The following is a 25,349-nucleotide window of genomic DNA, read 5'->3' as shown; positions in this document are numbered from 1 at the left end:
TGATACTGAGTGGTGGGTGCTGGGTGGTGGTGCTGGGTGGTGGTGCTGGGTGGTAGGTGTTTGGGTGGTGGGTGCTGGGTGGTAGGTGTTTGGGTGGTGGGTGGTGGGTGGTAGGTGATTGGGTGGTGGGTGGTTGGTGCTGGGTGGTGGGTGGTTGTCACGAGAATTTTCATCCCAATGTTATTAACTCAAAACTCACTATATGCTTTGACCAATTCTCCAGAGGTTGTAAGGCCCCTGGTTAATAGAAGAATTAGACAAAGTCCCAGAATTCTGCAAAAGGTTAGTTCTTTATTCAGCTCTACAAATCATACAAGCACATAGCCATTTATACCTAACATTTGGACATACCCCTTATAAATGCCCCTCGTGTTCTTTAACCTCTCTAGGGTATGTGGGACGAAATCGTCCCACCTACTCAACAGCCAGTGGAATCCCGTGGTGCGATATTCAAATACCTTAGAAATGCTATTACTTCAATTTCTCAAACATATGACTATTTTACACCATTTTAAAGACAAGACTCGTTAATCTAACCACACTGTCCGATTTCAAAAAGGTTTTACAGCGAAAGCAAAACATTAGATTATGTCAGCAGAGTACCCAGCCAGAAATAATCAGACACCCATTTTTCAAGCTAGCATATAATGTCACAAAAACAAAACCACAGCTAAATGCAGCACTAACCTTTGATGATCTTCATCAGATGACACGTCTATGACATTATGTTATACAATACATGCATGTTTTGTTCAATCAAGTTCATATTTATATCAAAAACCAGCTTTTTACATTAGCATGTGACGTTCAGAACTAGCATTCCCATCGAACACTTCCGGTGAATTTACTAAATTACTCACGATAAACGTTCACAAAAAACATAACAATTATTTTAAGAATTCTAGATACAGAACTCCTTTATGCAATCGAGGTGTCCGATTTTAAAATAGCTTTTCGGTGAAAGCACATTTTGCAATATTCTGAGTAGATAGCTCGCCATCACAGGCTAGCTATTTTGACACCCACCAAGTTTGACCCTCACCAAACTCCGATTTACTATTAGAAAAGTTTGATTACCTTTCCTGTTCTTCGTCAGAATGCACTCCCAGGACTTCTACTTCAATAAAAAATGTTGGTTTGGTTCAAAATAATCCATAGTTATATCCAAATAGCGGCGTTTTGTTCGTGCGTTCAAGACACTATCCAAGGGTGACGAAGGGTTACGCGCCCGATGCGTTTCGTGACAAAAAAATTCAAAATATTCCGTTACCGTACTTCGAAGCATGTCAACCGCTGTTTAAAATCAATTTTTATGCTATTTTTCTCGTAAAAAAAGCGATAATATTCCGACCGGGAGTCGTTGTTTTCGTTCAAAGACGAAAGAATAAAAACATGGTGTCGCCTCGTGCACACGCCTCCAGTCTCTGTTCTCTGATCGACCACTATCTAAATGCGCTACTGTTTTTCAGCCATGGCCTGCAAAGGCATCATTCAACGTTTTGCCGCCTTCTGAGAGCCTATGGGAGCCGTAGGAAGTGTCACGTTACAGCAGAGATCCCCTGTTTTGGATAGAGATGATCAAGAAGGCCAAGAAATGGTCAGAGAGGGCGCTTCCTGTTTGGAATCGTCTCAGGTTTTGGCCTGCCAAATGAGTTCTGTTATACTCACAGACACCATTCAAACAGTTTTAGAAACTTTGGAGTGTTTTCTATCCAAAGCTAATAATTATATGCATATTCTAGTTTCTGGGCAGGAGTAATAATCAGATTAAATTGGGTACGTTTTTTTATCCGGCCGTGAAAATACTGCCCCCTATCCATAACAGGTTAACAGTTCCCCTTTTCCTTGAATGTCTCAGCTTGTCCTATGCACACACATTTATAGAATTAGTATGACAATCACTCAGTTATATATTTTCAGGGTGGAATCATTTAGTCAAAACCTTAAATGTATAAATTATTTTATCGGTGGTGGGTGCTGAGGGTGCTGGGTAATGAGGGTGGTGTGTGCTGGGTACTGGGGTGCTTTCTCCACTAGGGCCCTCTCAGCCAGCCGTCTCCACTACGGCCCTCTAAGCCAGTCGTCTCCACTACGGCCCTCTAAGCCAGTCGTCTCCACTAGGGCCCTCTCAGTCAGTCGTCTCCACTAGGGCCCTCTCAGTCAGTCGTCTCCACTAGGGCCCTCTCAGCCAATAATTTTAAATGGAGAAGCTGGGGATTGAACCCAGGACCTCATACATGCGAAGCATGCGCTCTACCACTGAGCTACATCCCCTTTCTGTGAAAGAAAAAAATGTTTCTTTTTAAAATTTTATTTCATCATTATTTAACCAGGTAAGCTAGTGGAGAACAAGTTCTCATTTAGAACTGCGACCTGGCCAAGATAAAGCAAAGCAGTGCGACACAAACAACAACACAGTGTTACAAATGGAATAAACAAGCGTACAGTCAATAACACAATAGAAAAAAAGAAAGTCTATATACAGTGTGTGCAAATGGCATGAGGAGGTAAGGCAATAAATAGGCCATAGTAGCGAAGTAATTACATTTTAGTAAATTAACACTGGAGTGATAGATGAGCAGATGATGATGTGCAAGTAGAAATACTGGTGTGCAAAAGAGCAGAAAGTAAATAAAAACAATATGTGGATGAGGTAGGTAGATTGGGTGGGCTATTTACAGATGGGCTATGTACAGCTGCAGCGATCGGTTAGCTGCTCAGATAGCTGATGTTTAAAGTTAGTGAGGGAAATATAAGTCTCCAGCTTCAGCGATTTTTGCAATTCGTTCCAGTCATTGGCAGCAGAGAACTGGAAGGAAAGGCAGCCAAAGGAGGTGTTGACTTTGGGGATGACCAGTGAGATATACCTGCTGGAGCGTGTGCTACGGGTGGGTGTTGTTATCGTGACCAGTGAGCTGAGATAAGGCGGAGCTTTACCTAGCATAGACTTATAGATGACCTGGAGCCAGTGGGTCTGGTGACGAATAGGTAGCGAGGGCCAGCCGACTAGAGCATTCAGGTCGCAGTGGTCATATCAATACAATTTACCTTTTCTTTACACTGTTCTAATGAATGTACATTTCTATAATATCAGCTATCTTCCATAAACGTCGAACAAGGATTGAACCCATGTGCTTCAGTTTACAGAAACAGATGATTTAGCATATCTATTTCCTTCTTAGAATGTCAACATTCTGGAAAGTGGGAGTTGTGCAAAAGATAATTTAACAACTAAATACAGTCAACAGAGAAGTTGGTATTAACGTTGGACCGCATACATGTAAAGTACTGGCTCTACCATAGAGATACATCCCCTTACTATAATAGCTGTGTTGCAATATTGATACAACTTGCTTTTTCTGCAAAGTCCTCCAATAAAAGCACAGGTCCATGATATCAGATGTCTTTCATACAGGCACGGACGGGACTTGAACCCATGATCTTCGGTTTACGAGACCGACGCCTTACCACTTGGCCACCATGCCACTCAACTCTACAAATTATACATCAACATTCTGGAAAGTAGTAGTTGTGTAAATGTGAATTTGGCCCACAAATAAACTCAGTGGAGAATCTTGGGATTGAACCGAGGACCTCATACATATTTTGCATGCACTCCCCCTCTGAGCTTCCATCCCATTTCATTTGCAGATAAAATGCAATATCAATACAATGTACTTTTTATATACACCACTCCATTGAAACTACAATGAAATGATAGCAGCAATTCTTAAACCAAGTACAGACTGGGATCGAACCCATGAACTTCAGTTTTTGAAAATGACGCCATAAAAGTTGGCAACAATGCCACTTCTGTTCTATAAATGTACAAACAGGGATTGAACGCATGTTCTTCAGATTACAAAACCAAATTATTTAGCACATCTCTGTTTGCTGCTTAAAATTTCAACATTCTGTAAAGTAGGAGTTGGGTCAATGCAATAACTTTAAATGGAGAAGCTGGGGATTGAACCCAGGACCTCATACATGCAAAGCATGCGCTCTACCACTGAGCTACATCCCCTTTCAGAGAAAGAAAAAAATGTTTCTTTTTTTAAATTTTATTTCATCTTTATTTAACCAGGTAAGCTAGAGGAGAACAAGTTCTCATTTAGAACTGCGACCTGGCCAAGATAAAACAAAGCAGTGCGACACAAACAACAACACAGTGTTACAAATGGAATAAACAAGCGTACAGTCAATAACACAATAGAAAAAAAGAAAGTCTATATACAGTGTGTGCAAATGGCATGAGGAGGTACGGCAATAAATAGGCCATAGTAGCGAAGTAATTACAATTTAGCAAATTAACACTGGAGTGATAGATGAGCAGATGATGATGTGCAAGTAGAAATACTGGTGTGCAAAAGAGCAGAAAGTAAATAAAAACAGTATGTGGATGAGGTAGGTAGATTGGGTGGGCTATTTACAGATGGGCTATGTACAGCTGCAGCGATCGGTTAGCTGCTCAGATAGCTGATGTTTAAAGTTAGTGAGGGAAATATAAGTCTCCAGCTTCAGCGATTTTTGCAATTCGTTCCAGTCATTGGCAGCAGAGAACTGGAAGGAAAGGCGGCCAAAGGAGGTGTTGGCTTTGGCGATGACCAGTGAGATATACCTGCTGTAGCGCGTGCTACGGGTGGGTATTGTTATCGTGACCAGTGAGCTGAGATAAGGCGGAGCTTTACCTAGCATAGACTTATAGATGACCTGGAGCCAGTGGGTCTGGTGACGAATAGGTAGCGAGGGCCAGCCGACTAGAGCATACAGGTCGCGGTGGTCATATCAATACAATTTACCTTTTCTTTACACTGTTCTAATGAATGTACATTTCCATAATATCAGCTATCTTCCATAAACGTGGAACAAGGATTGAACCAATGTGCTTCAGTTTACAGAAACAGATGATTTAGCATATCTATTTCCTTCTTAGAATGTCAACATTCTGGAAAGTGGGAGTTGTGCAAAAGATAATTTAACAACTAAATACAATCAACAGAGAAGTTGGGGATTAACGTTGGACCGCATACATGTAAAGTACTGGCTCTACCATAGAGATACATCCCCTTACTATAATAGCTGTGTTGCAATATTGATACACCTTGCTTTTTCTGGAAAGTCCTACAATAAGAGCACAGGTCCATGATATCAGATGTCTTTCATACAGGCACGGACGGGATTTTAACCTATGATCTTCGGTTTACAAGACCAACGCCTTACAACTTGGCCACCATGCCACTCTACTCTACAAATTATACATCAACATTCTGGAAAGTAGTAGTTGTGTAAATGTGAATTTGGCACACAAATAAACTCAGTGGAGAATCTTGGGATTGAACCGAGGACCTCATACATATTTTGCATGCACTCCCCCTCTGAGCTTCCATCCCATTTAATTTGCAGATAAAATGCAATATCAATACAATGTACTTTTTAAATACACCACTCCATTGAAACTACAATGAAATGATAGCAGCAATTCTTAAACCAGGTACAGACTGGGATCGAACCCATGAACTTCAGTTTTTGAAAATGACGCCATAAAAGTTGGCAACAATGCCACTTCTGTTCTATAAATGTACAAACAGTGATTGAACGCATGTTCTTCAGATTACAAGACCAAATTATTTAGCACATCTCTGTTTCCTGCTTAAAATTTCAACATTCTGTAAAGTAGGAGTTGGGTCAATGCAATAATTTTAAATGGAGAAGCTGGGGATTGAACCCAGGACCTCATACATGCGAAGCATGCGCTCTACCACTGAGCTACATCCCCTTCCTGGTAAAGAAAAAAATGTTTATTTAAAAATTTTTATTTCATCTTTATTTAACCAGGTAAGCTAGTGGAGAACAAGATCTCATTTAGAACTGCGACCTGGCCAAGATAAAGCAAAGCAGTGCGACACAAACAACAACACAGTGTTACAAATTGAATAAACAAGGGTACAGTCAATAACACAATAGAAAAAAATAAAGTCTATATACAGTGTGTGCAAATGGCATGAGAAGGTAAGGCAATAAATAGGCCATAGTAGTGAAGTAATTACAATTTAGCAAATTAACACTGGAGTGATAGATGAGCAGATGATGATGTGCAAGTAGAAATACTGGTGTGCAAAAGAGCAGAAAGTAAATAAAAACAATATGGGGATGAGGTAGGTAGATTGGGTGGGCTATTTACAGATGGGCTATGTACAGCTGCAGCGATCGTTTAGCTGCTCAGATAGCTGATGTTTAAAGTTAGTGAGGGAAATATAAGTCTCCAGCTTCAGCGATTTTTGCAATTCGTTCCACTCATTGGCAGCAGAGAACTGGAAGGAAAGGCGGCCAAAGGAGGTGTTGGCTTTGGGGATGACCAGTGAGATATACCTGCTGGAGCATGTGCTACGGGTGGGTATTGTTATCGTGACCAGTGAGCTGAGATAAGGCGGAGCTTTACCTAGCATAGATGACCTGGAGCCAGTGGGTCTGGTGACGAATAGGTAGGGTGGGCCAGCCGACTAGAGCATTCAGGTCGCAGTGGTCATATCAATACAATTTACCTTTTCTTTACACTGTTCTAATGAATGTACATTTCCATAATATCAGCTATCTTCCATAAACGTCGAACAAGGATTGAACCCATGTGCTTCAGTTTACAGAAACAGATGATTTAGCATATCTATTTCCTTCTTAGAATGTCAACATTCTGGAAAGTGGGAGTTGTGCAAAATCTAATTTAACAACTAAATACAATCAACAGAGAAGTTGGGGATTAACGTTGGACCGCATACATGTAAAGTACTGGATCTACCATAGAGATACATCCCCTTACTATAATAGCTGTGTTGCAATATTGATACACCTTGCTTTTTCTGGAAAGTCCTCCAATAAAAGCACAGGTCCATGAAATCAGATGTTTTTCATACAGGCACGGACTGGATTTGTACCCATGATCTTTGGTTTACAAGACCGACGAATTACCACTTGGCCACAATGCCACTCTACTCTACAAATTATACATTCACATTCTGGAAAGTAGTAGTTGTGTAAATGTGAATTTGGCACACAAATAAACTCAGTGGAGAATCTTGGGATTGAACCGAGGACCTCATACATATTTTGCATGCACTCCCCCTCTGAGCTTCCATCCCATTTCATTTGCAGATAAAATGCAATATCAATACAATGTACTTTTTATATACACCACTCCATTGAAACTACAAGGAAATGATAGCAGCAATTCTTAAACCAGGTACAGACTGGGATCGAACCCATGAACTTCAGTTTTTGAAAATGACGCCATAAAAGTTGGCAACAATGCCACTTCTGTTCTATAAATGTACAAACAGGGATTGAACGCATGTTCTTCAGATTACAAGACCAAATTATTTAGCACATCTCTGTTTCCTGCTTAAAATTTCAACATTCTGTAAAGTAGGAGTTGGGTCAATGCAATAATTTTAAATGGAGAAGCTGGCGATTGAACCCAGGACCTCATACATGCAAAGCATGCGCTCTACCACTGAGCTACATCCCCTTTCTGGTAAAGAAAAAAATGTTTCTTTTTAAAATTTGATTTAATCTTTATTTAACCAGGTAAGCTAGTGGAGAACAAGTTCTCATTTAGAACTGCGACCTGGCCAAGATAAAGCAAAGCAGTGCGACACAAACAACAACACAGTGTTACAAATGGAATAAACAAGCGTACAGTCAATAACACAATAGAAAAAGAAGAAAGTCTATATACAGTGTGTGCAAATGGCATGAGGAGGTAAGGCAATAAATAGGCCATAGTAGCGAAGTAATTACAATTTAGCAAATTAACACTGGAGTGATAGATGAGCAGATGATGATGTGCAAGTAGAAATACTGGTGTGCAAAAGAGCAGAAAGTAAATAAAAACAATATGTGGATGAGGTAGGTAGATTGGGTGGGCTATTTACAGATGGGCTATGTACAGCTGCAGCGATCGGTTAGCTGCTCAGATAGCTGATGTTTAAAGTTAGTGAGGGAAATATAAGTCTCCAGCTTCAGCGATTTTTGCAATTCGTTCCACTCATTGGCAGCAGAGAACTGGAAGGAAAGGCGGCCAAAGGAGGTGTTGGCTTTGGGGATGACCAGTGAGATATACCTGCTGGAGCGTGTGCTACGGGTGGGTATTGTTATCGTGACCAGTGAGCTGAGATAAGGCGGAGCTTTACCTAGCATAGACTTATAGATGATCTGGAGCCAGTGGGTCTGGTGACGAATAGGTAGCGTGGGCCAGCCGACTAGAGCATTCAGGTCGCAGTGGTCATATCAATACAATTTACCTTTTCTTTACACTGTTCTAATGAATGTACATTTCCATAATATCAGCTATCTTCCATAAACGTCGAACAAGGATTGAACCCATGTGCTTCAGTTTACAGAAACAGATGATTTAGCATATCTATTTCCTTCTTAGAATGTCAACATTCTGGAAAGTGGGAGTTGTGCAAAAGATAATTTAACAACTAAATACAATCAACAGAGAAGTTGGGGATTAACGTTAGACCGCATACATGTAAAGTACTGGCTCTACCATAGAGATACATCCCCTTACTTTAATAGCTGTGTTGCAATTTTGATACAAATTGCTTTTCTGCAAAGTCCTCCAATAAATGCACAGGTCCATGATAGCCAATGTCTTCATAGAGGGACGGATGGGATTTGAACCCATGATCTTCGGTTGACGAGGCCGACGCCTTACCACTTGGCCACCATGCCACTCTACTCTACAAATTATACATCAACATTCTGGAAAGTAGTAGTTGTGTAAATGTGAATTTGGCACACAAATAAACTCAGTGGAGAATCTTGGGATTGAACCGAGGACCTCATACATATTTTGCATGCACTCCCCCTCTGAGTTTCCATCCCATTTCATTTGCAGATAAAATGCAATATCAATACAATGTACTTTTTATATACACCACTCCATTGAAACTACAATGAAATGATAGCAGCAATTCTTAAACCAGGTACAGACTGGGATCGAACCCATGAACTTCAGTTTTTGAAAATGACGCCATAAAAGTTGGCAACAATGCCACTTCTGTTCTATAACTGTACAAACAGGGATTGAACGCATGTTCTTCAGATTACAAGACCAAATTATTTAGCACATCTCTGTTTCCTGCTTAAAATTTCAACATTCTGTAAAGTAGGAGTTTGGTCAATGCAATAATTTTAAATGGAGAAGCTGGGGATTGAACCCAGGACCTCATACATGCAAAGCATGCGCTCTACCACTGAGCTACATCCCCTTTCTGGGAAAGAAAAAAATGTTGGTTTTTTAAAAATTTTATTTCATCTTTATTTAACCAGGTAAGCTAGTGGAGAACAAGTTCTCATTTAGAACTGCGACCTGGCCAAGATAAAGCAAAGCAGTGCGACACAAACAACAACACAGTGTTACAAATGGAATAAACAAGCGTACAGTCAATAACACAATAGAAATAAAGAAAGTCTATATACAGTGTGTGCAAATGGCATGAGGAGGTAAGATAATAAATAGGCCATAGTAGCGAAGTAATTACAATTTAGCAAATTAACACTGGAGTGATAGATGAGCAAATGATGATGTGCAAGTAGAAATACTGTTGTGCGTGATTTTCACTATGTGCAGGTTAAATGACAATAGCGCTAGGCTGTTTTTAACCACTTCCGGTTGTCACAGGAAGTTCCTTCTCAACACACGTTGTCTTTGGGGTAGACATAAACAGAATCCTGAATATGAAGTCTCTACCTTAAGAATTGACTGAATGACAGATGGTTGAGTTGCGTGATTTTCACTATGTGCAGGTTATATGACAATAGCTCTAGGCTGTTTTTAACCACTTCCGGTTGTCACAGGAAGTTCCTACTCAACACACGTTGTCTTTGGGGTAGACATAAACAGAATCCTGAATATGAAGTCTCTACCTTAAGAATTGACTGAATGACAGATGGTTGAGTTGCGTGATTTTCACTATGTGCAGGTTATATGACAATAGCTCTAGGCTGTTATTAACCACTTCCGGTTGTCACAGGAAGCTCTTGCTTCACACACGTTGTCTTTGGGGTAGACATAAACAGAATCCTGAATATGAAGTCCCTACCTTAAGAATTGACTGAATGACAGATGGTTGAGTTGCGTGATTTTCACTATATGCAAGTTGACCATATGACAATAGCTCTTGGCTGTTTTTAACAACTTCCGGTTGTCACAGGAAGCTCTTGCTTCACACACGTTGTCTTTGGGGTAGACATAAACAGAATCCTGAATATGAAGTCTCTACCTTAAGAATTGACTGAATGACAGATGGTTGAGTTGCGTGATTTTCACTATCTGCAGGTTGCTTATATGACAATAGCTCTAGGTTGATTTTAACATTTTCCGGTTGCTCCAGGAACCTTAGAATCGACACAGATAGACCTCACAGTAGCCTTATGGATTATTATAGAAGACAGGTTCATAAGGCATTCATAACCCACATAGACTGCAGGTTGAATTTAGGAGAATTGTCAATGTATTCCTATGGGGAGAGAAGTCATTGCACACTGTTTGATCTAAACACCTTCTTTTCACTGTGAAGGGTTAATGCCACAGGGTCAAGGTTAGGCTTGCACAGATCGAGAGGACCTCAGGAACGCTCCTGAGGTTGAATTGTGCTTCTAACCCTAATGGTTCTCTCACTGTCACCCATAAGCATTTGACATATTGGTGCAGGCCTCATTTTGGGCCTAGTTTTCTCACGGTCGCTGCGCTCATACCGAGCAAGCTACGGTCAAGCGGGGCGTCTCATTGAACTCGTCTCAGCCTAGAGATAATGGTAATGCCATTGCAGGCTCTTTGTGTCTTTAAGCACCGCACTGTGTCACTCCGTCCTTGCTGTGTGTGTGTTTGAGAGAGCTTTTCTTTGACATCTGATGGGATAAATGACTGATTTACAGTTCATGAGGGTTGCCTAGTCACACATATGAAGTTGTGGAAAGATCTGACCTTTTTAACCCTTCAAAACAGCCCCTATGTCACCATTTTAAGGCATTTCTGGTTGACACAGGAATCTGAACGTTAGGCTCTTATAGAATATTGAGTTTTAAGTGTTTCTGTTAAGAACTGACTTATTTACAGAGGGTTGAACAAGTGTGTGTTGTTTCAGAAAATCACAGAAATCTCGCAGAGCTCCGAAACCTGCCTTAACGGACTCATCTGAACACGCTGCAACTGGATATGTAACTTTTTTGGAAAAAAAACCTCTTCTTGTTGAATATCACCAATGTGTCATTGTACAATTTCTCTGAAATGAACATTGGTAAATGCATGGTTCCTTTTCTCCTGACACCGAAGGCTCATGTAGTTTGATGTGAAGTGGTCAAATCAGCACTCTATTTTCCTGTTTGACTTTCAATCCCAGAAAAATAGCCTTAACTCGAAAAGCGTCGAGGCCTCGACTCCATCCTGTTCGGGGCCAACTGCCCATTATGCCAAACCCACGCAGACCGAGTTTCGTCTTCGAATTATTTTCCGTTTAGGAGAAAAAGCCGTGTCGTGATTGGTGATATATGATACATTTGCAATATGATTCCATTCGCCCTCTCGTGGAATAATCCGGGACTGCAAAGAAATGACCAAAATTAGAAAATTTCATTAAACGGAAACGGAAGGTCCGAGAGACTCCGTTTGATGACTTCCTGGAAGATCCGGCCCCTGTGAGCGGCCCGACGCCGTCCGCGGATTTATCGGACGTAGTCGGACGTCTAGTAAGGGAGCGTACATTTGCAATATGGACTTTCTCACTAACCATACAGCTTGCACACGTGATGTCCCTTCATGTATGGAAGGAAAGGCGGCCAAAGGAGGTGTTGGCTTTGGGGATGACCAGTGAGATATACCTGCTGGAGCGCGTGCTATGAGTGGGTGTTGTTATCGTGACCAGTGAGCTGAGATAAGGCGGAGCTTTACCTAGCATAGACTTATAGATGACCTGGAGTCAGTGGGTCTGGTGCCGCAGAGTACGACCCTGCCTCACACAGGAAGCGGCGCAGGTCCTAGTCCAGGCACTTGTCATCTCCCGTCTGGATTACTGCAACTCGCTGTTGGCTGGGCTCCCTGCCTGTGCCATTAAACCCCTACAACTCATCCAGAACGCCGCAGCCCATCTGGTGTTCAACCTTCCCAAGTTCTCTCACGTCACCCCGCTCCTCCGCTCTCTCCACTGGCTTCCAGTTGAAGCTCGCATCCGCTACAAGTCCATGCTGCTTGCCTACGGAGCTGTGAGGGGAACGGCACCTCCGTACCTTCAGGCTCTGATCAGGCCCTACACCCAAACAAGGGCACTGCGTTCATTGACCTCTGGCCTGCTCGCCTCCCTACCTCTGAAGAAGCACAGCTCCCGCTCAGCCCAGTCAAAACTGTTTGCTGCTCTGGCACCCCAATGGTGGAACAAGCTCCCTCACGACGCCAGGACAGCGGAGTCAATCACAACCTTCCGGAGACACCTGAAACACCACCTCTTTAAGGAATACCTGGGATAGGATAAAGTAATCCTTCTACCCCCCCCCCGAAAGATTTAGATGCACTATTGTAAAGTGGTTGTTCCACTGGATATCTTAAGGTGAATGCACCAATTTGTAAGTCGCTCTGGATAAGAGCGTCTGCTAAATTACTTAAATGTAAATGTAAATGAATAGGTAGCGAGGGCCAGCCGACTAGAGCATACAGGTCGCAGTGGTCATATCAATACAATTTACCTTTTCTTTACACTGTTCTAATGAATGTACATTTCCATAATATCAGCTATCTTCCATAAACGTGGAACAAGGATTGAACCCATGTGCTTCAGTTTACAGAAACAGATGATTTAGCATATCTATTTCCTTCTTAGAATGTCAACATTCTGGAAAGTGGGAGTTGTGCAAAAGATAATTTAACAACTAAATACACTCAACAGAGAAGTTGGTGATTAACGTTGGACCGCATACATGTAAAGTACTGGATCTACCAGAGAGATACATCCCCTTACTATAATAGCTTTGTTGCAATATTGATAAACCTTGCTTTTTGTGGAAAGTCCTGGTACAGACTGGGATCGAACCCATGAACTTCAGTTTTTGTAAATGACGCCATAAAAGTTGGCAACAACGCCACTTCTGTTCTATAAATGTACAAACAGGGATTGAACGTATGTTCTTCAGATTACAAGACCAAATTATTTAGCACTTCTCTGTTTCCTGCTTAAAATTTCAACATTCTGTAAAGTAGGAGTTGGGTCAATGCAATAATTTTAAATGGAGAAGCTGGGGATTGAACCCAGGACCTCATACATGCAAAGCATGCGCTCTACCACTGAGCTACATCCCCTTTCTGTGAAAGAAAGAAATGTTTCTTTTTTAAAATTTTATTTCATCTTTATTTAACCAGGTAAGCTAGTGGAGATCAAGTTCTCATTTAGAACTTCGACCTGGCCAAGATAAAGCAAAGCAGTGCGACACAAACAACAACACAGTGTTACAAATGGAATAAACAAGCGTACAGTCAATAACACAATAGAAAAAAAGAAAGACTATATACAGTGTGTGCAAATGGCATGAGGAGGTACGGCAAAAAATAGGCCATAGTAGCGAAGTAATTACAATTTAGCAAATTAACACTGGAGTGATAGATGAGCAGATGATGATGTGCAAGTAAAAATACTGGTGTGCAAAAGAGCAGAAAGTAAATAAAAACAATATGTGGATGAGGTAGGTAGATTGGGTGGGCTATTTACAGATGGGCTATGTACAGCTGCAGCGATCGGTTAGCTGCTCAGATAGCTGATGTTTAAAGTTAATGAAGGAAATATAAGTCTCCAGCTTCAGCGATTTTTGCAATTCGTTCCAGTCATTGGCAGCAGAGAACTGGAAGGAAAGGCGGCCAAAAGAGGTGTTGGCTTTGGGGATGACCAGTGAGATATACCTGCTGTAGCGCGTGCTACGGGTGGGTGTTGTTATCGTGACCAGTGAGCTGAGATAAGGCGGAGCTTTAACTAGCATAGACTTATAGATGACCTGGAGCCAGTGGGTCTGGTGATGAATAGGTAGCGAGGGCCAGCCGACTAGAGCATACAGGTCGTAGTGGTCTTATCAATACAATTTACCTTTTCTTTACACTGTTCTAATGAATGTACATTTCCATAATATCAGCTATCTTCCATAAACGTCGAACAAGGATTGAACCCATGTGCTTCAGTTTACAGAAACAGATGATTTAGCATATCTATTTCCTTCTTAGAATGTCAACATTCTGGAAAGTGGGAGTTGTGCAAAAGATAATTTAACAACTAAATACAATCAACAGAGAAGTTGGGGATTAACGTTGGACCGCATACATGTAAAGTACTGGATCTACCATAGAGATACATCCCCTTACTATAATAGCTGTGTTGCAATATTGATACAACTTGCTTTTTCTGGAAAGTCCTCCAAGAAAAGCACAGGTCCATGATATCAGATGTCTTTCATACAGGCACGGAACGGATTTGAACCCATGATCTTCGGTTTACGAGACCGATACCTTACCACTTGGCCACCATGCCACTCTACTCTACAAATTATACATTAACATTCTGGAAAGTAGTAGTTGTGTAAATGTGAATTTGGCACACAAATAAACTCAGTGGAGAATCTTGGGATTGAACCGAGGACCTCATACATATTTTGCATGCACTCCCCCTCTGAGCTTCCATCCCATTTCATTTGCAGATAAAATGCAATATTAATACAATGTACTTTTTATATACACCACTCCATTGAAACTACAATGAAATGATAGCAGCAATTCTTAAACCAGGTACAGACTGGGATCGAACCCATGACCTTCAGTTTTTGAAAATGACGCCATAAAAGTTGGCAACAATGCCACTTCTGTTCTATAAATGTACGAACAGGGATTGAACGCATGTTCTTCAGATTACAAAACCAAATTATTTAGCACATCTCTGTTTCCTGCTTAAAATTTCAACATTCTGTAAAGTAGGAGTTGGGTCAATGCAATAATTTTAAATGGAAAAGCTGGGGATTGAACCCAGGACCTCATACATGCGAAGCATGCGCTCTACCACTGAGCTACATCCCCTTTCTGGTAAAGAAAAAAATGTTTCTTTTTTTAATTTTATTTCATCTTAATTTAACCAGGTAAGCTAGTGGAGAACAAGTTCTCATTTACAACTGCGACCTGGCCAAGATAAAGCAAAGCAGTGCGACACAAACAACAACACAGTGTTACAAATGGAATAAACAAGCGTACAGTCAATAACACAATAGAAAAAAAGAAAGTCTATATACAGTGTGTGCAAATGGCATGAGGAGGTAAGGCAATAAATAGGCCATAGTAGCGAAGTAATTACAATTTAGCAAATTAATACTGGAGTGATAGATGAGCAGATGATGATGTGCGAGTAGAAATACTGGTGTGCAAAAGAGCAGAAAGTAAATAAAAACAATATGTGGATGAGGTAGGTAGATTGGGTGGGCTATTTACAGATGGGCTATGTACAGCTGCAGCGATGGGTTAGCTGCTCAGATAGCTGATGTTTAAAGTTATTGAGGGAAATATAAGTCTCCAGCTTCAGCGATTTTTTACAATTCGTTCCAGTCATTGGCAGCAGAGAACTGGAAGGAAAGGCGGCCAAAGGAGGTGTTGACTTTGGGACTGACCAGTGAGATATACCTGCTGTAGCGCGTGCTACGGGTGGGTGTTGTTATCGTGACCAGTGAGCTGAGATAAGGCGGAGCTTTACCTAGCATAGACTTATAGATGACCTGGAGCCAGTGGGTCTGGTGACGAATAGGTAGCGAGGGCCAGCCGACTAGAGCATACAGGTCGCAGTGGTCATATCAATACAATTTACCTTTTCTTTACACTGTTCTAATGAATGTACATTTCCATAATATCAGCTATCTTCCATAAACGTGGAACAAGGATTGAACCCATGTGCTTCAGTTTACAGAAACAGATGATTTAGCATATCTATTTCCTTCTTAGAATGTCAACATTCTGGAAAGTGGGAGTTGTGGAAAAGATAATTTAACAACTAAATACAATCAACAGAGAAGTTGGGGATTAACATTGGACCGCATACATGTAAAGTACTGGCTCTACCATAGAGATACATCCCCTTACTATAATAGCTGTGTTGCAATATTGATACACCTTGTTTTTCTGGAAAGTCCTCCAATAAAAGCACAGGTCCATGATATCAGATGTCTTTCATACAGGCACGGACGGGACTTGAACCCATGATCTTCGGTTTACGAGACCGACGCCTTACCACTTGGCCACCATGCCACTCAACTCTACAAATTATACATCAACATTCTGGAAAGTAGTAGTTGTGTAAATGTGAATTTGGCCCACAAATAAACTCAGTGGAGAATCTTGGGATTGAACCGAGGACCTCATACATATTTTGCATGCACTCCCCCTCTGAGCTTCCATCCCATTTCATTTGCAGATAAAATGCAATATCAAAACAATGTACTTTTTATATACACCACTCCATTGAAACTACAATGAAATGATAGCAGCAATTCTTAAACCAGGTACAGACTGGGATCGAACCCATGACCTTCAGTTTTTGAAAATGACACCATAAAAGTTGGCAACAATGCCACTTCTGTTCTATAAATGTACAAACAGGGATTGAACGCATGTTCTTCAGATTACAAGATCAAATTATTTAGCACATCTCTGTTTCCTGCTTAAAATTTCAACATTCTGTTAAGTAGGAGTTGGGTCAATGCAATAATTTTAAATGGAGAAGCTGGCGATTGAACCCAGGACCTCATACATGCAAAGCATGCGCTCTACCACTGAGCTACATCCCCTTTCTGGGAAAGAAAAAAATGTTTCTTTTTTTTATTTTATTTCATCTTTATTTAACCAGGTAAGCTAGTGGAGAACAAGTTCTCATTTAGAACTGCGACCTGACCAAGATAAAGCAAACCAGTGCGACACAAACAACAACATAGAGTAACAAATGGAATAAACAAGCGTACAGTCAATAACACAATAGAAAAAAGGAAAGTCTATATACAGTGTGTGCAAATGGCATGAGGAGGTAAGATAATAAATAGGCCATAGTAGCGAAGTAATTACATTTTAGCAAATTAACACTGGAGTGATAGATGAGCAGATGATGATGTGCAAGTAAAAATACTGGTGTGCAAAAGAGCAGAAAGTAAATAAAAACAATATGTGGATGAGGTAGGTCGATTGGGTGGGATATTTACAGGTGGGCTATTTACAGCTGCAGCGATCGGTTAGCTGCTCAGATAGCTGATGTTTAAAGTTAGTGAGGGAAATATAAGTTTCCAGCTTCAGCGATTTTTGCAATTCGTTCCAGTCATTGGCAGCAGAGAACTGGAAAGAAAGGCGGCCAAAGGAGGTGTTGGCTTTGGGGATGACCAGTGAGATAGACTTGCTGGAGCGTGTGCTACGGGTGGGTGTTGTTATCGTGACCAGTGAGCTGAGATAAGGCGGAGCTTTACCTAGCATAGACTTATAGATGACCTGGAGCCAGTGGGTCTGGTGACGAATAGGTAGCGAGGGCCAGCCGACTAGAGCATACAGGTCGCAGTGGTCATATCAATACAATTTACCTTTTCTTTACACTGTTCTAATGAATGTACATTTCCATAATATCAGCTATCTTCCATAATCGTGGAACAAGGATTGAACCCATGTGCTTCAGTTTACAGAAACAGATGATTTAGCATATCTATTTCCTTCTTAGAATGTCAACATTCTGGAAAGTGGGAGTTGTGCAAAAGATAATTTAACAACTAAATACAATCAACAGAGAAGTTGGGATTAACGTTGGACCGCATACATGTAAAGTACCGGCTCTACCATAGAGATACATCCCTTACTATAATAGCTGTGTTGCAATATTGATACAACTTGCTTTTTCTGGAAAGTCCTCCAATAAAAGCACAGGTCCATGATATCAGATGTCTTTCATACAGGCACGGACGTGACTTGAACCCATGATCTTTGGTTTACGAGACCGACGCCTTACCACTTGGCCACCATGCCACTCTACTCTACAAATTATACATCAACATTCTGGAAAGTAGTAGTTGTGTAAATGTGAATTTGGCACACAAATAAACTCAGTGGAGAATCTTGGGATTGAACCGAGGACCTCACATATTTTGCATGCACTCCCCCTCTGAGCTTCCATCCCATTTCATTTGCAGATAAAATGCAATATCAATACAATGTACTTTTTATATACACCACTCCATTGAAACTACAATGAAATGATAGCAGCAATTCTTAAACCAGGTACAGACTGGGATCGAACCCATGAACTTCAGTTTTTGAAAATGACGCCATAAAAGTTGGCAACAATGCCACTTCTGTTCTATAAATGTTCCAACAGGGATTGAACGCATGTTCTTCAGATTACAAGACCAAATTATTTAGCACATCTCTGTTTCCTGCTTAAAATTTCGACATTCTGTAAAGTAGGAGTTGGATCAATGCAATAATTTTAAATGGAGAAGCTGGGGATTGAACCCAGGACCTCATACATGCAAAGCATGCGCTCTACCACTGAGCTACATCCCCTTTCTGAGAAATAATTTTTTTATTTTTTTTAAAATTTTTATTTCATCTTTATTTAACCAGGTAAGCTAGTGGAGAACAAGTTCTCATTTAGAACTGCGACCTGGCCAAGATAAAGCAAAGCAGTGCGACACAAACAACAACACAGTGTTACAAATGGAATAAACAAGCATACAGTCAATAACACAATAGAAAAAAAGAAAGTCTATATACAGTGTGTGCAAATGGCATGAGGAGTGTCGTGACGTTGTATTAGTTAATGTGACGACTGTTGCTCATCGAATGATTAACGGTTTATAATTGCGCGATTAAATGAATTAAGCAATGAATCAAGCAATTATTAACTCATTAACCTGGGGCACCATGGGAACATTGTTTTGATTGAGTTTCTATTTCCCAAATTAACTCAAAGGATATCAGAATATCGATTTTACAACAGTCGCTAAATTAATCAATTTCCTCTACAGTCTCATTCTGAACGTCGCATAATCCGGGAATCTGCACGGACCCGGGCTTTACCAATGAATTTACCACACCAATCTTAGTTGATTATTTATTTACTAGCAAGCTAAAATGATGATAAAAATACACATACACAAAACACAGTCTAGCTATTGATTAGGACTTAGTATAACGGGCCAACACACTATGGCACGTTTTACCCAAAATGGGGATTTAAAAGAGAGAGAAACAAAGGAAGTACACGAGAGAAATATACATTTGCGTTCATTTGTCAGCTATGCTTATTTAAAACCTAGCCTTGCCCGAACTGCCGCTCTTATGGGTCAGAATATAATGATGTAATTACGTGTTGGAGGTCTCAGGTGGGAAGCTCCGCGTGGGTCGTTTAGGCTTCTCAATGACACACTTCTCCGGCGCAACTCTCTGGTTGTCCTCACGATGTCAGTGTCCTTCTTGGCTTAGTGGTCTGATCCCTCACCGTCTTCTAAGGACAGACAGCTCTGTAGCTCAGAGCTCACAGCTTCGGGCTCGAACGGTGTAGATACCACGATTCAATGGAGAGTGGAGGCTGGGTGGTTCGGCTTGAATTCACCCGCTTAGACACAGCTACTCGTCCGTAGCTCGTGTAGAAAAATGTTTCTTTGTCTTCAACCTTGTGTTTTGTTTTGGGGTTCATCGACTTTGTTAGACCTTCGCTGCAGCTTGGGGTCAATTAGTCTCCTATGTTAATTCTTCACTCTCCTGTCTTATACCCTTGGGTCAGAAGTGGGTGTAACCGCCTTTAGGGCAATTCTCTGGGCGGACCAAGTAAAGGGGCAAGGCCTAGATTTTGACTAAAAATCTAATTTTAGACACTAACTTCACATTTCATCTTTACCAAAACATTCTGTTTGATTTGGATATTTTCCACACAACGTACAATGTATAAACATCAGGCATATACTGGGAAAACTCTTAAAGGTACAATGTTTTCATAATAACGTCATCTCTTAACCTTTAAAAACAATACAAAAGATACATACATTTTAATATTCCACCTCTCGTCATGACCACCATTGTGGCTGACGGAAACCATTGTTCCAAAGTCCCTTTATTGCATGTTTAATGTTCTGAGGCCAGTTCTCCATTGTTAGGACAAAGGAATTTCTCTGTGGCCTAAGGTTTATTATGGGCGTGAGGTGTCATAAAACCCCCACATCTTCAGACCCCTAGATCTCTCCTCCTCTGTTGGGGGTTTGGGAGATAATCTGTAGGGTGGTGGTCTCCTGTACCCTGACCTGATCAGGACAGTCATGACAGGAGGTACGGCAATAAATGGGCCATAGTAGCGAAGTAATTACAATTTAGCAAATTAACACTGGAGTGATAGTTGAGCTGATGATGATGTGCAAGTAGAAATACTGGTGTGCAAAAGAGCAGAAAGTAAATAAAAACAATATGTGGATGAGGTAGGTAGATTGGGTGGGCTATTTACAGATGGGCTATGTACAGCGGCAGCGATCGGTTAGCTGCTCAGATAGCTGATGTTTAAAGTTATTGAGGGAAATATAAGTCTCCAGCTTCAGCGATTTTTGCAATTCGTTCCAGTCATTGGCAGCAGAGAACTGGAAGGAAAGGCGGCCAAAGGAGGTGTTGGCTTTGGGGATGACCAGGGAGATATACCTGCTGGAGCGTGTGCTACGGGTGGGTGTTGTTATCGTGACCAGTGAGCTGAGATAAGGCGGAGCTTTACCTAGCATAGACTTATAGATGACCTGGAGCCAGTGGGTCTGGTGACGAATAGGTAGCGAGGGCCAGCCGACTAGAGCATACAGGTCGCAGTGGTCATATCAATACAATTTACCTTTTCTTTACACTGTTCTAATGAATGTACATTTCCATAATATCAGCTATCTTCCATAAACGTGGAACAAGGATTGAACCCATGTGCTTCAGTTTACAGAAACAGATGATTTAGCATATCTATTTCCTTCTTAGAATGTCAACATTCTGGAAAGTGGGAGTTGTGCAAAAGATAATTTAACAACTAAATACACTCAACAGAGAAGTTGGGGATTAACGTTGGACGGCATACATGTAAAGTACTGGCTCTACCATAGAGATACATCCCCTTACTATAATAGCTGTGTTGCAAATATTGATACAACTTGCTTTTTCTGCAAAGTTCTCCAATATAAGCACAGGTCCATGAAATCAGATGTCTTTCATTAAGGCACGGACGGGATTTGAACCCATGATCTTCGGTTTACAAGACCAACGGCTTAACACTTGGCCACCATGCCACTCTTCACTTTAAAGAATATATCAACATTCTGGAAAGTAGTAGTTGTGTAAATGTGAATTTGGCACACAAATAAACTCAGTGGAGAATCTTGGGATTGAACCGAGGACCTCGTGCATTTTTTGCATGTACTCCCCCTCTGAGCTTCCATCCCATTTCATTTGCAGATAAAATGCAATATCAATACAATGTACTTTCTATATACACCACTCCATTGAAACTACAATGAAATGATAGCAGCAATTCTTAAACCAGGTACAGACTGGGATCGAACCCATGAACTTCAGTTTTTGAAAATGACGCCATAAAAGTTGGCAACAATGCCACTTCTGTTCTATAAATGTACAAACAGGGATTGAACGCACGTTCTTCAGATTCCAAGACCAAATTATTTAGCACATCTCTGTTTCCTGCTTAAAATTTCAACATTCTATAAAAGTAGGAGTTGGGTCAATGCAATAATTTAAAATGGAGAAGCTGGGGATTGAACCCAGGACCTCATACATGCAAAGCATGCGCTCTACCACTGAGCTACATCCCCTTTCTGGTAAAGAAAAAAATGTTTCTTTTTTAAATTTTATTTCATCTTTATTTAACCAGGTAAGCTAGTGGAGAACAAGTTCTCATTTAGAACTGCGACATGGCCAAGATAAAGCAAACCAGTGCGACATAAACAACAACACAGTGTTACAAATGGAATAAACAAGCGTACAGTCAATAACACAATAGAAATGAAGAAAGTCTATATACAGTGTGTGCAAATTGCATGAGGAGGTAAGGCAATAAATAGGCCATAGTAGCGAAGTAATTACAATTTAGCAAATGAACACTGGAGTGATAGATGAGCAGATGATGATGTGCAAGTAGAAATACTGGTGTGCAAAAGAGCAGAAAGTAAATAAAAACAATATGTGGATGAGGTAGGTAGATTGGGTGGGCTATTTACAGATGGGCTATGTACAGCTGCAGCGATCGGTTAGCTGCTCAGATAGCTGATGTTTAAAGTTAGTGAAGGAAATATAAGTCTCCAGCTTCTGCGATTTTTGCAATTCGTTCCAGTCATTGGCAGCAGAGAACTGGAAGGAAAGGCGGCCAAAGGAGGTGTTGGCTTTGGGGATGACCAGTGAGATATACCTGCTGTAGCGCGTGCTACGGGTGGGTGTTGTTATCGTGACCAGTGAGCTGAGATAAGGCGGAGCTTTACCTAGCATAGACTTATAGATGACCTGGAGCCAGTGGGTCTGGTGACGAATAGGTAGCGAGGGCCAGCCGACTAGAGCATACAGGTCGCAGTGGTCATATCAATACAATTTACCTTTTCTTTACACTGTTCTAATGAATGTACATTTCCATAATATCAGCTATCTTCCATAAACGTCGAACAAGGATTGAACCCATGTGCTTCAGTTTACAGAAACAGATGATTTAGCATATCTATTTCCTTCTTAGAATGTCAACATTCTGGAAAGTGGGAGTTGTGCAAAAGATAATTTAACAACTAAATACACTCAACAGAGAAGTTGGGGATTAACGTTGGACCGCATACATGTAAAGTACTGGCTCTACCATAGAGATACATCCCCTTACTATAATAGCTGTGTTGCAATATTGATACAACTTGCTTTTTCTGCAAAGTCCTCCAATAGAAGCACAGGTCGATGATATCAGATGTCTTTCATTAAGGCACGGACGGAATTTGAACCCATGATCTTCGGTTGACGAGACCGACACCTTACCACTTGGCCACCATTCCACTCTACGCTGTGAATTATATATCAACATTCTGGAAAGTAGTAGTTGTGTAAATGTGAATTTGGCACATAAATAAACTCAGTGGAGAATCTTCGGATTGGGTTAACAGTTCCCCTTTTCCTTGAATGTCTCAGCTTGTCCTATGCAAACACATTTATGGAATTAGTATGATAATCACTCAGTTATATATTTTCAGGGTGGAATCATTTAGTCAAAACCTTAAACGTATAAATTATTTTATCAGTGGTGGGTGCTGAGGGTCCTGGGTATTGAGGGTTCTGAGGGTACTGAGTGTGGTGGGTCCTGGGTGGTGGGGTGCTGGGTGGTGGGTGCTGAGGGTGCTGGGTAATCAGGGTTCTGAGGGTACTGAGTGTGGTGGGTGTGGCTGGTGGGGTAGTGGGTGCTGGGTGGTGGGTGCTGGGTGGTGGGTGCTGAGGGTGCTTGGTAATGAGGATTCTGAGGGTACTGAGTGTGGTGGGTGCTGGGTGGTGGGTGCTGGGTGGTGGGTGGTGGGTACTGGGTGGTGCTGGGTGGTGGGTGGTGGGTGCTTGGTGGTGGGTGGTGGGTGCTGGGTACTGGGTGCTGGGTACTGGATGGTGGGTAGTGGGTTGTGGTGCTGGTTTGTTGGTGCTGGTTGCTGGTTGCTGGGTCCTGGGTGGTTGGTACTGAGTGGTGGGTGCTGGGTGGTGGTGCTGGGTGGTAGGTGGTGGGTGGTGGTGCTGGGTGGTGGGTGGTGGTGCTGGGTGGTGGGTGGTAGTGCTCCTCTCAGCCAGCCATCTCCACTAGGGCCCTCTCAGCCAGCCATCTCCACTAGGGCCCTCTCTGCCAGCTATCTCCACTAGGGCCCTCTCAGCCAGCCATCTCCACTAGGGCCCTCTCAGCCAGCCGTCTCCACTAGGGCCCTCTCAGTCATCCGTCTCCACTAGGACCCTCTCAGCCAGCCGTCTCCACTAGGGCCCTCTCAGCCAGCCGTCTCCACTAGGACCCTCTCAGCCAGCCATCTCCACTAGGGCCCTCTCAGCCAGCTGTCTCCACTAGGACCCTCTCAGCCAGCCGTCTCCACTAGGGCCCTCTCAGTCAGTCGTCTCCACTAGGGCCCTCTCAGCCAGCCGTCTCCACTAGGGCCCTCTCAGCCAGCCATCTCCACTAGGGCCCTCTCAGCCAGCCGTCTCCACTAGGGCCCTCTCAGCCAGCCGTCTCCACTAGGGCCCTCTCAGCCAGCCATCTCCACTAGGGCCCTCTCTCTTCAGCAGTCTCCACTAGGGCCCTCTCAGCCAGCCGTCTCCACTAGGGCCCTCTCAGCCAGTCGTCCCCTCTAGGGCCCTCTCAGCCAGCCATCTCCACTAGGGCCCTGTCAGCCAGCCATCTCCACTAGGGCCCTCTCAGCCAGCCATCTCCACTAGGGCCCTCTCAGCCAGCCGTCTCCACTAGGGCCCTCTCAGCCAGTCGTCCCCTCTAGGGCCCTCTCAGCCAGCCATCTCCACTAGGGCCCTCTCAGCCAGCCATCTCCACTAGGGCCCTCTCAGCCAGCCGTCTCCACTAGGGCCCTCTCAGCCAGCCGTCTCCACTAGGGCCCTCTCTCTTCAGCCGTCTCAACTAGGGCCCTCTCAGCCAGCCATCTCCACTAGGGCCCTCTCTCTTCAGCCGTCTCAACAAGGGCCCTCTCTCTTCAGCCGTCTCCACTAGGAACCTCTCAGCCAGCCATCTCCTCTAGGGCCCTCTCAGACCTAGTGTTTTTTTAGACCCCAGGGTTTTTTAATCAACCACATAACAAATATGTCCCCTTTTGTGGATGGGGGGGGAGTCTTTTAATCAACCACGAGGCTACATTGGTCCAAACTGTCTCATATGTACGTCTCCACACTCTCCTCTTCTCCCCCTCTCCTGATCTCATTCTCCCTCCCCTTTACATCATATGTATTAGAAGCAGGGAGGGAGGGAGGGAGGGAGGGAGAGTAATGGTCAGAACCAGAGAGAGGGGAGGGAAGGTGACGGACAAGATGGAGGAAGGCGTTAGAGCGAGAATATCATTTTATCACTGACTTTTCCTCTCTTGTCCCAGCCCAGCCTGACCCTGACATATAGCATCAGACCTGTTGAGTTGACTTGGGTAACAGACCTCTAGCTTCTACACCACATCCCCCCCTTCTCCTGCTCTAACATGAGATCTGATCAGTACTCATTTTGGGTGCTGGTACTGTTTATATTTAGGTGCTGGAACATTAAGCCAATATTCTATAAGAGGTGAACTCAAGCTGT

At 42.4% G+C, this 25,349-nt stretch overlaps 16 non-coding genes across 16 annotated transcripts; all 16 read right to left on the bottom strand.

Annotated features, from left to right (window-relative positions):
• Nucleotides 1-2,202: 2,202 nt before the first annotated feature.
• trnaa-cgc (transfer RNA alanine (anticodon CGC)) lies at nucleotides 2,203-2,274 on the bottom strand. Its single transcript has one exon. It is a non-coding gene; the product is annotated as a tRNA-Ala (tRNA).
• Nucleotides 2,275-3,413: 1,139 nt separating this feature from the next.
• On the bottom strand, nucleotides 3,414-3,485 carry trnat-cgu (transfer RNA threonine (anticodon CGU)). The gene has a single exon. It is a non-coding gene; the product is annotated as a tRNA-Thr (tRNA).
• A 467-nt stretch (nucleotides 3,486-3,952) lies between these two features.
• On the bottom strand, nucleotides 3,953-4,024 carry trnaa-ugc (transfer RNA alanine (anticodon UGC)). The gene has a single exon. It is a non-coding gene; the product is annotated as a tRNA-Ala (tRNA).
• Nucleotides 4,025-5,704: 1,680 nt separating this feature from the next.
• Nucleotides 5,705-5,776, bottom strand: trnaa-cgc (transfer RNA alanine (anticodon CGC)). Its single transcript has one exon. It is a non-coding gene; the product is annotated as a tRNA-Ala (tRNA).
• A 1,671-nt stretch (nucleotides 5,777-7,447) lies between these two features.
• On the bottom strand, nucleotides 7,448-7,519 carry trnaa-ugc (transfer RNA alanine (anticodon UGC)). Its single transcript has one exon. It is a non-coding gene; the product is annotated as a tRNA-Ala (tRNA).
• Nucleotides 7,520-8,658: 1,139 nt separating this feature from the next.
• trnat-cgu (transfer RNA threonine (anticodon CGU)) lies at nucleotides 8,659-8,730 on the bottom strand. The gene has a single exon. It is a non-coding gene; the product is annotated as a tRNA-Thr (tRNA).
• Nucleotides 8,731-9,197: 467 nt separating this feature from the next.
• trnaa-ugc (transfer RNA alanine (anticodon UGC)) lies at nucleotides 9,198-9,269 on the bottom strand. Its single transcript has one exon. It is a non-coding gene; the product is annotated as a tRNA-Ala (tRNA).
• A 4,007-nt stretch (nucleotides 9,270-13,276) lies between these two features.
• Nucleotides 13,277-13,348, bottom strand: trnaa-ugc (transfer RNA alanine (anticodon UGC)). The gene has a single exon. It is a non-coding gene; the product is annotated as a tRNA-Ala (tRNA).
• Nucleotides 13,349-14,489: 1,141 nt separating this feature from the next.
• trnat-cgu (transfer RNA threonine (anticodon CGU)) lies at nucleotides 14,490-14,561 on the bottom strand. The gene has a single exon. It is a non-coding gene; the product is annotated as a tRNA-Thr (tRNA).
• A 467-nt stretch (nucleotides 14,562-15,028) lies between these two features.
• Nucleotides 15,029-15,100, bottom strand: trnaa-cgc (transfer RNA alanine (anticodon CGC)). The gene has a single exon. It is a non-coding gene; the product is annotated as a tRNA-Ala (tRNA).
• A 1,140-nt stretch (nucleotides 15,101-16,240) lies between these two features.
• On the bottom strand, nucleotides 16,241-16,312 carry trnat-cgu (transfer RNA threonine (anticodon CGU)). The gene has a single exon. It is a non-coding gene; the product is annotated as a tRNA-Thr (tRNA).
• A 467-nt stretch (nucleotides 16,313-16,779) lies between these two features.
• trnaa-ugc (transfer RNA alanine (anticodon UGC)) lies at nucleotides 16,780-16,851 on the bottom strand. Its single transcript has one exon. It is a non-coding gene; the product is annotated as a tRNA-Ala (tRNA).
• Nucleotides 16,852-17,989: 1,138 nt separating this feature from the next.
• On the bottom strand, nucleotides 17,990-18,061 carry trnat-cgu (transfer RNA threonine (anticodon CGU)). Its single transcript has one exon. It is a non-coding gene; the product is annotated as a tRNA-Thr (tRNA).
• A 465-nt stretch (nucleotides 18,062-18,526) lies between these two features.
• trnaa-ugc (transfer RNA alanine (anticodon UGC)) lies at nucleotides 18,527-18,598 on the bottom strand. The gene has a single exon. It is a non-coding gene; the product is annotated as a tRNA-Ala (tRNA).
• A 2,669-nt stretch (nucleotides 18,599-21,267) lies between these two features.
• On the bottom strand, nucleotides 21,268-21,339 carry trnat-ugu (transfer RNA threonine (anticodon UGU)). The gene has a single exon. It is a non-coding gene; the product is annotated as a tRNA-Thr (tRNA).
• A 468-nt stretch (nucleotides 21,340-21,807) lies between these two features.
• On the bottom strand, nucleotides 21,808-21,879 carry trnaa-ugc (transfer RNA alanine (anticodon UGC)). Its single transcript has one exon. It is a non-coding gene; the product is annotated as a tRNA-Ala (tRNA).
• Between the last annotated feature and the right edge of the window lie 3,470 nt (nucleotides 21,880-25,349).

This window comes from Salmo trutta, unplaced genomic scaffold, assembly GCF_901001165.1.
Source record: "Salmo trutta unplaced genomic scaffold, fSalTru1.1, whole genome shotgun sequence".
Taxonomy (NCBI): Eukaryota; Metazoa; Chordata; class Actinopteri; order Salmoniformes; family Salmonidae; genus Salmo; species Salmo trutta.
Note: the sequence above shows the minus strand (reverse complement) of the source record. Positions and strands in the feature narration are given on the sequence as shown.